Source organism: Protopterus annectens, chromosome 9.part0 (assembly GCF_019279795.1).
Source record: "Protopterus annectens isolate FY-2018-M chromosome 9.part0, PAN1.0, whole genome shotgun sequence".
NCBI lineage: Eukaryota > Metazoa > Chordata > Ceratodontiformes > Protopteridae > Protopterus > Protopterus annectens.
Genome location: NC_056743.1, coordinates 638,431,541 through 638,443,496, shown reverse-complemented (window position 1 = coordinate 638,443,496; position 11,956 = coordinate 638,431,541).

The window sequence follows — 11,956 nt, the reverse complement described above, 5'->3', positions numbered from 1 at the left end:
ATAGAAAATGATGAAGTCTACATCACATGAGATCACCTATTACCAACAGTTCAAAAGACAGATGTTAGAGATGCTAGAAAACCAGATATAGTGGTCCATGAAAAAAGACAAGAGTAGCATTGATCATTGAAATTGCCACACTCAGTGATCACAGTGTATTGTGTACAGACAGACACAAAATTGTAAAATATCAGGACTTGCAGGCAGAAACGAGAGTAATGTGGAAGAAAGATACCCAGACAGTTCCAACAGTAGTAGGAGCAATGGGTCTTACAAAAAACAATCTACAATCATTCCTAGACATGTTACCAATATATGTAAATCCATATGAATTGCAGGAGGAGTCATTACTGGGCACTTTGCAGGTGCTGCGAAGACCACTTCTGGCTGACATCAAAGAATGAATCGATACTAATTTCATGAACTTTAATCATACTTTGACTTAGGAATGGGATCCATTCCCACCATGGTATTAGAAACCTAAACATTTTGGAGAAATTAAAAAAGGCAGAAAGAAATTCTTTGAATTCTAGGGACAACAGCTAAATGGAGAAATAAAACATTACTTAATTACCACTAGGCTGTATTGTAATATGAGTACATAAACTTTAATTGTCGGAACAAGCTGAATAGAATGAAAATGTTTGTATGACAATCCCTATCACAGTTATTTTGAGGTATAAAAATATAATAAGAAGCATTTATATTGATTCTGATAGACTGATATAGCAAAAAAAATCATGATATGATGAAAATATTTTTCATTTTCTGGGTGAAGCACTTTATTTATTCCAGTCCTTCTACATGCTTAATCTAGTTAATTTTCATCAAAAATAGTGTTTTCAGGCATGGAAGGATGTCGAAGAACACAACACAACACTAGAAATAGGCAGGATGTAGTTAAGCTTTCACAGCCTTTAGTTAATAAAAACACAGCAAAATTAAGCAGACTAGATAGTTTCATTAAGTGTGTTTTAACAAGAAGCTGTGTACATCATTATCGTTGCATTTATGAAATTTGGACAGATATTATAAACTGCTTGTGGAAAACATAGATCTGTATGCAAAGTAAATTTGCCAGCAAACCAAGTTCATATGCTATATATCCTTATGTGTTTCAGAGTCGAAAAGTAGATTAGGGAATTAAAATAAATCATCCACAAAAAGAAGATGAGAAGTCTTTACACTTTGCTGTTTCCTGGGAGCCAAATTGTAGCCACAACCTAATTTATTACGTAGACAGCTTAATGGGTTAAGAACAAGATAAAAGACCAGCAGTGACAAAGAATCACCCTGGAAATCCTCCTTTGAATTTTTATCCCTGGAGTAATAATTTGTCCTTTATCATGGCTTAACTGCAAAGTGGTTTGCCACTGTTTCATGGTCACTTTAATGTAATAGATCAGTGCAGAGTGTATCTTATACATTTGTAAGCACTCTTTTATCCATGAATGTGGAAATGCTGTCAAATGCTTTTTTGTAGTCTATCCATGCCATACTTAGGTTCTTCCCCTTTTTTATAGTTCTCCATTATGACTTTAACAACAAATGATCCTTTGTTCCATATGATTTTCTTTTGTTACCCCTTTTTTCTATTGCCATGATTGAGTTTTCTTCTAAATTACTATAAACTCTATCAGCATCACTTCTAGTGTATAGTTTATACATCATTGGAAGGCAAGTTATTGGTCCATAGTTTTTAGGATAGCTTGCAGGTTCACTCCTAAGGAGGAATATCATGTAAAGATTTTTTTAATCATGAAACATCTTTATTAAGTTATCAGTTGTGACATAGGCAATCTTACATTTATATAAATTAAAACAAACCATACTGACATAATCTTAGTTGCAAACATTATACATCACAAACCATACTGACATAATTTTTAAAGCAAAGATGTCTTCTGTAATGTCTTTAAATATCAATTGTCTCATAGATAAATGCAGAAAAAAAAGAGTAAACTATATTAAAAGTACCTATGCTACAGGAGACACACTTGGAAAGTATAAAATAGTGCTACCTTGTATGGTGGTAAAAAGCTCCTATGCAAAAACTTCCAAGTAAAAATTCTCTAATAAATATATGATGTGGAGTTGCTTACAGACTATGTGAGTGCATGTGTGTGCCTTCTGTGGAACATTGGGCTGGCAACTCGACACCATAAAACTCTACTGACAATCATGAGCGGACAGGTGATCCACTGTGGCGACCCCTAACCGGGAACAGCCGAAAGAAGAAGTTGCTTACAGACTACAGATATAATGTTTTATTGCAAAGATTATACATTATTTACAATCTACCCAATCATTGTCAGTCAAACATTACATAGCTCATTCAAATCCTGCATTCTTTTAAACCTCATTACTCCCCTGTATGTTGGGTTCCTGAAATTCCCATTTTTTTTCTATGTAATATACTCCTAACTTTTTATAAAGATCCGATTTCTAGTTGTTTTATCTCTGTTACCATCTTCACGTCTAGTACAGTTGGTTTAGACTTTGATTTCCATCTTCTAGTAATTGCCTTTTTGGTGGCCACCATAATTAGACTCAGCAAGGCCTTACTATGTCTAGGCAATTCTGATTCTGTATCATAGCTCAGAAAAATCATTTTCCTATATACACCAATTTGCTCAACCAGTATCTCTGATAGAGTAGTCTGTAGGGAATCCTTAAAGCCTGCCAACACATTACACTCCCAGAAAATATGTTACCAATTACCTCTTTCTCCCCCATCATACCTCCAACATTTGATGCTCTATACAGACTTTCATAGATTTTCCGAAATATTTCTAACATCTCTTCAGGATCTCTTGTTATCTTCCCTGTTATAGGCTCCCTAAGCTACTTTTTGTTGCTTGAGTTGTTGTGCTAAAAGCTTTTTACTCTGGAGTAATTATTAAAAAAAAAAAAAAAACATTTGCTTAAGACAGATCTTTCTAAACTCATGCATATTATCGAGGTAATCCCTAATTTTCTGTTTAGCATTCTGCAGTTGCTTATCTTCTTGATCTGTAAGATTCTTCTTTTTCTGAAATTCTTAAACATTTGTCTTTAAATAATTCCTGTTACTTCTTAACCATATCTCCCTTTCTTTTATTTCCACCCAATTTTAAACTCCACTTTAATTTTATCTCACACCCTAGCTATAGTTACAGAAGAAAATTGTATCTTCTCTAATAGCTCCTGAATAATTTCCACTACCCATTCCTTAAATTTTTCTTTTCAGCAGATAGGAATGAAGGAGCCAGTGGTTCATTTTTATTTCATTACCTTGTGTTTTAATTTTAGTTATTATTGGAACATGATATGAATTAGTTATTGGGTATGTATCAAGACTTTCAATTAAATGCACATGTTCCTGTGAAATGTAAATTCTGTCTAGCCTGGCCCAGTTTTTGTATTTTGGGGAATAATATATAAATTCACTCTGAACTACTAGTACTGAATTCATATCTTCCATGCCAAATATTTTCATAAATTTCTTTAAAAATGTACTCTCCCTTGCTATATTTTCCCTTTTGGGCCCTCAGACACATCTTCTCTGCTGAAAATCAAATTCTATTCCCCACCTAAAAGTAATATTCCTTGTTGAAAGCTGATTATTTCTCCCAGAATTTTCTTAAACTCCATTATTGCAGTTTTAGGTGGAATATAAATACATGCCAGTGTAATCCTCCCCCCTTGCCAGTAGCCCCTTAGTACTACAAATCTGTCATTATTATCTTTTTTATTCTCTTTTATCACTGTTGGTGCTCTCTTGCAATTAATATAAGTATTTCTGTTTTGCTTTGTCCCAGGTATTCTGCTGAATAACCATTCTGAAAACCTTTCTTTATCAAATTCACATGTTCAGTTCTTTCTAAGCGTGTCTCCTGAAGCATAGCTATTTTTAATATAGTTAATTAATCTTTCTTTTCTGTATTTATCTGTGGGACGTTTGATATTTAAAGATATTACAGAAAGCATCTAAAAAGTTATTTTTCCCACCTTTTATGTGTAACAGCTTTTTTGTTACACACATTCACTTTTTTGCAGGTTGGTTGATCTTTTATACAGTTGTTTTTTGTCATATCCATTTGAGCCTATGTCACATCTTACAATTTTTTTTTGTTTTAATAATACTAACACAAAAAAATATGAACATCATCAGATATTGAAGTTTTAACTTCCTAATAGGAACAAGTGTCCCAAACACATAGACTTGGATTAATCTCAAAGAAAGGTTATCCATGCTAAGATGCATAGTATAGCCTGTCCTCCTACTGAGTGTTGTCTGGTTTTGTCTGATCTTTATAGGTCTCCCAACTGGGAAAACACTTGAATGCTTTCAGAGAACATTATTTCCTAGCCATTTTTCTTTATCACAGTGTCTCCATGGAGACATGAAATTCAGATACAGAATTGCTACTAACCATACATTCATTTGCTAGAAAAAAATGCTTTATAATAGTCAATGTTCTTTTTCATTTACTTGCTTTTTCTTAAAACTTATTACTAGATCAGGCTAAGGGCCTTAATCATCAATTTTTCTTTTGTTATGCTCTTTTCAGTGCCTACGTTTCTTAAAACTGAAAAATGAGAAAGAGATAAGAAGGGAGATAAACAAAAGAAGCAAACAACCCCCCCCAAAAAAAAACAGGAGCACCTGTTTATATTAGTATCTCCATTACACTTAAAAATAAGAAAACTTTACTTTATAGCATGTAAAGAAAATCATACACTATACAAATATTAATATTAAAATTGTTTTACTTACAGTTAAATTTTTCCCTCTCCTAAGTATTTTTCTGAACATTAATGACATGAAGTAGGGCATATGTTTTAGATTCCCCTACAAGTTTAACAAAGTCAGAAAGTCCAATATTTTCAGATTTTCTTGTTCTGTCATACTTCATAAATATAATTATTACTTTATAATTCCACATTTGTCAATTTCCAAGTTATTGGTTTTATTCCTGCTCATCTCCATTTCACAAATCCTGTCTCTGCTTCATTTCCAATGTACTCTCAATTTTTTATCAACTCTTGTGCTTTTTTTTCCCTTCTCTCAAGCATTTTACATTGAAATACTGGAAAAAGTTTCACCGGCATAGTCTCTATCTCGATCTCTGTAGTATTTATTACCAGAAGAACAAGAAGCAGAATCTCATTTTGTTTCACAGCTCACTTTTTTGTTGCACAAACTTTTGTATTTTCTCCAGGAAAGAATATTTTGAAGATAGCTGGTACAGCAGTTTGAATCTCATGCCTCCTGCTTGACATTCCTCACATAGTGGAATACATTTACTTCTCTTCTGCCTGGTGTACAGTGAGTAATCATTATCTACAAACTCTGCTGTCTCCCACTTCTAGTACTTTGTCCTTCTGCCACAGTTTTGGCAGAATCAACTCCTTCTGCTGGTAGGATTGCACCTTTACTATTAATGGTCCAGATTGCTTTCTCATGGCCAGGTTTGCAGTGCACATGAATGTGTCCTTTCAATTAACACCTCCTACTGTGGAATAACAGTCCAGTTGCTTATTTGTGCTTTCACAAATTAATAAACTCTGTTCCTTCAGCTTCTCTGGTACATCAGAAAATCTCAGGTTTTCCCTATGTGTGCTGTCCTCTAATTCTATTATTTTTTGAGATATCTCTTCTTGAACAGTCTCATATTTAGCTAGTCTTTTATTCATTTTGAACTGTAATTTTTACAGTTCTATCACCTCATCTGAATATCTGTTTAAAGCATTTATTCCATTTTCTTCCAGCCTTTTATTATTTGAGTTGACATACTTCATCAGTGTTTTGTTTATTTTAATCAGGTCTGTACACAGATGTCTTATGCTTTCCTTCAGGTTACTGGAAGTCATGTTTGGTGCTTGCACTGCTTTTTCCTGTACAGCTACAGTACTCTTCCCATTCAGTGTTTTCCCTCACCTTTTGTAGCTGATTTTCCTTCAGGTCCTCTGTTTTTCTTTTTTTCTGGCATCCAGGCAGTGCACTTACTAGCCAGTTCAGAAATTTACCCAGAAATATACGCCCACTGGCATTCTCTGTTCAGTTTCTGTTTTCACACTGGGAGAGATAAAATTAAACTGTTACTCAATGTGCAGCCATCTTGAAAGTCAGACCTTCATGTAAAGATGTTAATACTTTTAGCTTGAACTTAGGTACTGCATCTGAGCCCGTGGTTTCCACTTAGGAGCTTTTCTTAATTTTATTTCAATTTCACTGCCATTACTTCATCCCATTTCATATCCTGTACATTCCCTGTACGAGCCACTCTAAGCATTTTGGGGCAAAAGGATGTGCTGCAGAAAATGGATGCAGCTTTGTCTAGCGCTGCTCACAGATGAAAAGTGTACCATTTACTGATGTAAGATCTACTTTTGGGTTGACTTGGCTATTTCCTTAGGCCAATTGGACCAATTTGGCCAAATACAGTCCCACACCCTCAGGAGGTCTCACATTAGGCTTTGAGAAGGTCATTATGCTTTACATGCCTAAGAGAGACATATCAGATGAAAAGTGTACCATTTACTGATGTAAGATCTACTTTTGGGTTGACATGGCTATTTCCTTAGGCCAATTGGACCAATTTGGCCAAATACAGTCCCACACCCTCAGGAGGTCTCACATTAGGCTTTGAGAAGGTCATTATGCTTTACATGCCTAAGAGAGACATTATAGCTCTACTGATAGTCTCGCTCCCATAGTAGTTAGTATTATTAGTAACTGCAGCTTCATGTTTCTTATATGGCTCACAGTGTTAGCTGCTCACACTCCCATAGTGGTCAGTTGCTGTTGCTGAGTGCTCAACAGTAAAACTATTTTCAACCCAAAAGTGGTTAGATTAACCATCTGGTTTTGTGTACCACTCTGAATGCTGTATACGAAGATAAGACTCAGCTTATTTTGAAGACTGATATAGCAAAACTGTTTTCTTTTGCTTCTTCTGCTAATATGTGGTTTATAGAAGGTTGTTAATTAATAAAGTTACAAGAAATAACTGTGGCATAGTCCATCTCAGACAACATGACAACAAACACTACTAGGCATAAAAAATACAGATACTGCGATGTGAAGCAACTTCTGATCATTAAGACTTATGACAGAATGTTAACGATTCAGCAGTTTAGTAGATAAATGCTTGTTTCAATCACAGATAGGACCAAAATAATCCTTGAGAATAGAAACATGAGATGTATATGCTGGGTGATGGGAGATATATAAAAAAAATGATTCACTTTGAGAAAAGTGTTAAAACAGTAAAACAGCAGAATATTTATTTATTGACATTTGTTAACCGGGAGAGTCCACAGAAATAGAATACTTTCTTGTTATCTAATCTGAAATAGTGTTAAGTTGAATAATCAGCAAGTGGAGGGAGAGATGGGGTGGTAGATGGGCTTCCTCCAATTTGGTCACCTGAGACTGTAAAATATTGCATCTTTTGGTCTGATGCTTAATAAATCAAGTTCCTTTTAAAAAGGAATGCAAATGATCTTGATAAGCTCATGATAACCTATAATACAGCCATCATGAGCTCTCCTGATCAGTGTGCCCTAGATAGAGTATGACTCAAGCTTATACTGATTCACAAAAGATAGTAAGGGCAGGATCTTTGTGAGCGGGGAAGGCAGGACTGGAGGCTGGCATATAAATGGTGAAAAGTGTACCTTCTTGATGATAAAATTATTTTAGATGACCATAATGCATGCTAACATTCATAGATCTGATGAAAGAAGGCAGAGTTTCTTTCATAAGATATCTCTCCCTCATCAAATCATCTAGTACAGCTCTTCTAGACTATTGATGAGCTGTGAAGCCCACCCTGTTTGGTGAGCCAGTGAGTTTTTTTTCATCAGTATATGAAAGTGCATTTTGGTTCTTTGAGAACAATGTTGCCGCAATTAGACTTGTTCTCCCCTTACAGATTTCCATTAAATATACACAGCTGCATTCTTGTTTGCTGCTGACTTTAACTGTTTGCCCTTTTCCTGGACTGATTACAGAGACATGAAAGTGGTTTCATTTTTATCCCCTACCACTTGCAAGCTGGATCATGTAACGACTATATGCATATTTCCTAGAATTATTGTGAGCATTTATTTTCCAGACTGTGTGTTCTTCCTTGAGGAAAATAATTTTTCATTTGTTTTTCAAAAGGTCTCAGGTGGCCCTGCCCTCAACAAATCTACTTTAGATCTGTGGGCAGTGGAGAATTACCACCAAATCCTGTATCTGTTCTGGTTTATTCAGAAAGAGATTAATGGTTACTTGCATTCTCATTTAGTACTTCATGGTCTTTATTATCCTTGTCATTCTTGGATAACCTCTAGACATATCACAAAGATTCTTCTTCTTGCTGATAGCAAATGACATCTTGCTCTCTGACTTAGAAACTTATATAAAAATAAGCTGTCCTTAAATCAGCATATCTCTGGTATTGTCAAAAAATCTTCCCAATCTGTTTCAGGAAATATTGCAATGGGTTTTCATTCAGACTCCAATCCATCATATTTCTTCTTAACAGTGTCCTCATTTTCCCCATAATAGAATGCAAAGCACTGTGTGACATGTATAGCTCTAAATAACTCTTTATCACCAAAAGAGTCTAAGGTTTAAATAAATGCTTTTATTCAAATAGACTAAAAATCCCATATTATTTTCTGTGGTATATAGACTTCAGTGATGTGATCTGAGACTATGTCAAACTCTGATCTCTGCAATGTTCAGTAGCTCTCTTGTCTATGGAACAAGCTTTCCCTACATATTAGACACTGCTAAACCCTAGCAACATTCAAACTTCAGTTACATGTATGTATGGATGGGATCCTCTAAATTCATACTAGGAATCACTGGATGCAGACATCTAACTATGGCAAACTAAAACCTATCACATCTCAGTCCTCCCTCTTCCTCCCATTTCTCCAACAACTCTCTGTCTCACCTCTCTAGCATAATCCAAGAAAAAAATATTCTATCTATATTGTCCAGAAGTAGCTATACTTCCTACAATCATCCTCTGGACTATTAGCTCATGTTTAAGGGTTCTTTTTCTATTACTCTCTTGGATGACTCTACAATTGTTGACAAATTGCTGGCTTAATATAAACATATGAACTACAATAGATGAGTGGATATATTCCATCCTGGTCTGTTTTGATCTGTTGGGAGCTATCCATGGTGTTGACTGGGATCTTCATACAGACTCACTATGGTCTGCTATGCTGTGACCATGACTAGTTTACTTCCTACTTATTAGGGTGGCTTCAGCAAGCTATGTTAAGGCTAAGGTCATGGTGGGTTTGCTTTTGGTACTTCAGATTTACAGTTATACCCCGTTCTGAAAAAATATCCAAATCTATGTTCAGGTTGTGTGCGAACTGCTGAGGAGGTGCTAAAATCAGCAGGCAGAGCTGTTCAGATAAAGGACATATGAATTCCTTTTGACCTAATATAAACTAATACCAAAAACATGTATTGTGTAAATATTCTTCGTGTAGCTGCTAAGCCAAAATGTAGGGCTGTAAACTGAAAAAGCTGATTCCCCACCTTGAATCAAAACAATTTTCTGTGAGATGGCTGTGTGGGAGAATGCAGCCAAGTATCTTTCATATCCAGTGTAACAATTTATGTTGTTTTTTTTTTAACTCCACAGCAAAGGAAAGGTGAGTAAAAGTAGGGGTTTAGCCAGAAATGTATGTTTTGTACTCAAACCTTATGCCATTGCTGCCCACCACCCACTTATCATTTAAAAATGTACTCAGCTTTCAAAATGCTGCCCTTTATGTATTTCAGAAACAGATATTATTTTCAGTCATTGCCACTTGTAACCACAAAAAGGCTATTTTAGAGGTACATTCTTCTTAGGAAAGCATGTTTTGTATATCACTGTACAGCAGATAGTAGTTCAGATGGGTCTAAACATATGCTGTTTGAACTATAAAGATTCTGAGAAATGCTCAGAAATAATATACTCAATTGAATATAGTGAATTTATCTAGGTACAATCTTGACTGAAATAATATTGATTTTTTGTAAATTTACAATCTTCTTCAGAGCTGTTAGATCAAGAATTGACCTGAAGGAACCCTGTTTATTAGGAATGACAAAAATGTTTATTTTATTTTATTTATTTTACATTTGTTTATCGGCTAGGTCCGACTGGACAGAGCTGTCCATTTTCAGCGGAGGTCAGGGGAGAAAAGTTCCAGAACAATTCTAACATACAATACAGAAGACATTTACATGAGCATTGTGGTTTGCACATTCACTTATAAAAATATAGCAGATAATAATATATGATTGCATAAGATATTTTACATAAGCATAGAGTTTTAGACATACAATTAAAAGTATAGCAGGTAGTAACATATGATGGTTATGTTGAATAAAACTTGTCAGTAAAATAGCTGGTCTAGATCAGTTGTCTTTTTCTGTTTTTTTTTTTTTTTTGTGACGTTGTTTAGAAGGGGGATTGTAACGATTCTGAATTTCTGCACTTTTCTAAACTTATACTTAATACACTGTTGAATGAAAACATGACTATCTGTCAGAGTGGTGAATTAGATCTTTTTACTTTTTATGTAGTGCTTTCTATACCTGAGCCAAGTTCAGATGAAGGCAACTTCGATGGTTGTTTGAGAGAACTGAGAATTCCATAACATATTCTGAACAAAAGTCTAATGCCTATATTTCTGTCACTATAGAAGTCCATTTGCTATAGGAAATGGAACATGTTGACTTAAGGTAAAATGTGTAAAGTCTAGAAAACTGGAGAGGGTGGTAAAGTGTGTAGAAGATGTCATATGTCTTGGTTTTATTTGCAGAAAGAAGGGTTTCTCTGGAATAGCCGAACAGACTTTCCCTGAGTTTCTTCCTTTTTCTGATATTTTCTAAATAAAAGTTTGTTTGAAGGCAGAAAGTTTTTGGTTAAATCATGGTTGATGTTTGAAAAAAATAACACACTAAAATTGCTCTTTATCTTATAGGTTCTTAGGATGATACTAGGCTATTGGCCCGGAGGCCCTTATAAGCCTAGCCAAAAACTTCACCCATGTTCCCACAAAGTCAACACCTGTTTCCCCTGTCCATCAGGGACACAGGTGGGATTCCAGGGGTGAATTTTCTGTTTCCCATCTAGTCATCCAGGTTCCTCTTAAAGAGGACAAGTGAGGTACTCTGCTTGACATGGAGAGGGAGTCTATTCCTCAGATGGCTAGTCTTTGGGACACAAATCTATCCCACCAACAAGTTCTATTAATATCAGAGACCAGGTTGAGGCCTTGCATGCGGGTTGCACGAGTGGAGTTTGACTTATGGATATACAGCAACTCCATCAGGGCTGGGTCTGAGACGGCCTTGTATACCCAGACACAGGTCACCTCTGAGCAGTCTGTATGAGACTGAGTAGAGGGACAGGGCTTTTAGCCTATCTGTATAGGATAGGTGTTTGAGACCCTGGATTTTCATGGTCAGAAACCTCTGTGGTCTCTCCAGCTGCTCCATGTGCTTGGCAAGGTACATGCTGAAGGGGGCATTGCACTTGATAATGGGTCTGATAAGGGAGGAGTACAGGGATTTTAGAACCTCCTTTTTCCTGGACAAAATACCCTTATTTATGAGGTGGGCCATTTAGAAAGTCTTCTGTACAATGGAGGCAATGTGGTGGTTAATAGTCAGGTTGCTATCAACTTGGGTGCCAAAGTCCCTCATGACTGATTGCATGCTTAGTATGTTGTTATTAATGGGATAATTAGTGGGGATGCCATTTTCCCCAAAGGGGATAAGGATGTATTTCTTGGTATTCAATCTGAGGCCATGCTTCTGGCACCAGTCATTAGTTTGGGTAAGGCCATCTTCAAAAATGTTCACATTACTAGGGGAATTTAAGACAGCACCCAGCTTTCAGCCATCTGCAAACTTGGTCAGCCACAGACCACTGGTTTTGGCCTACACCTCAGA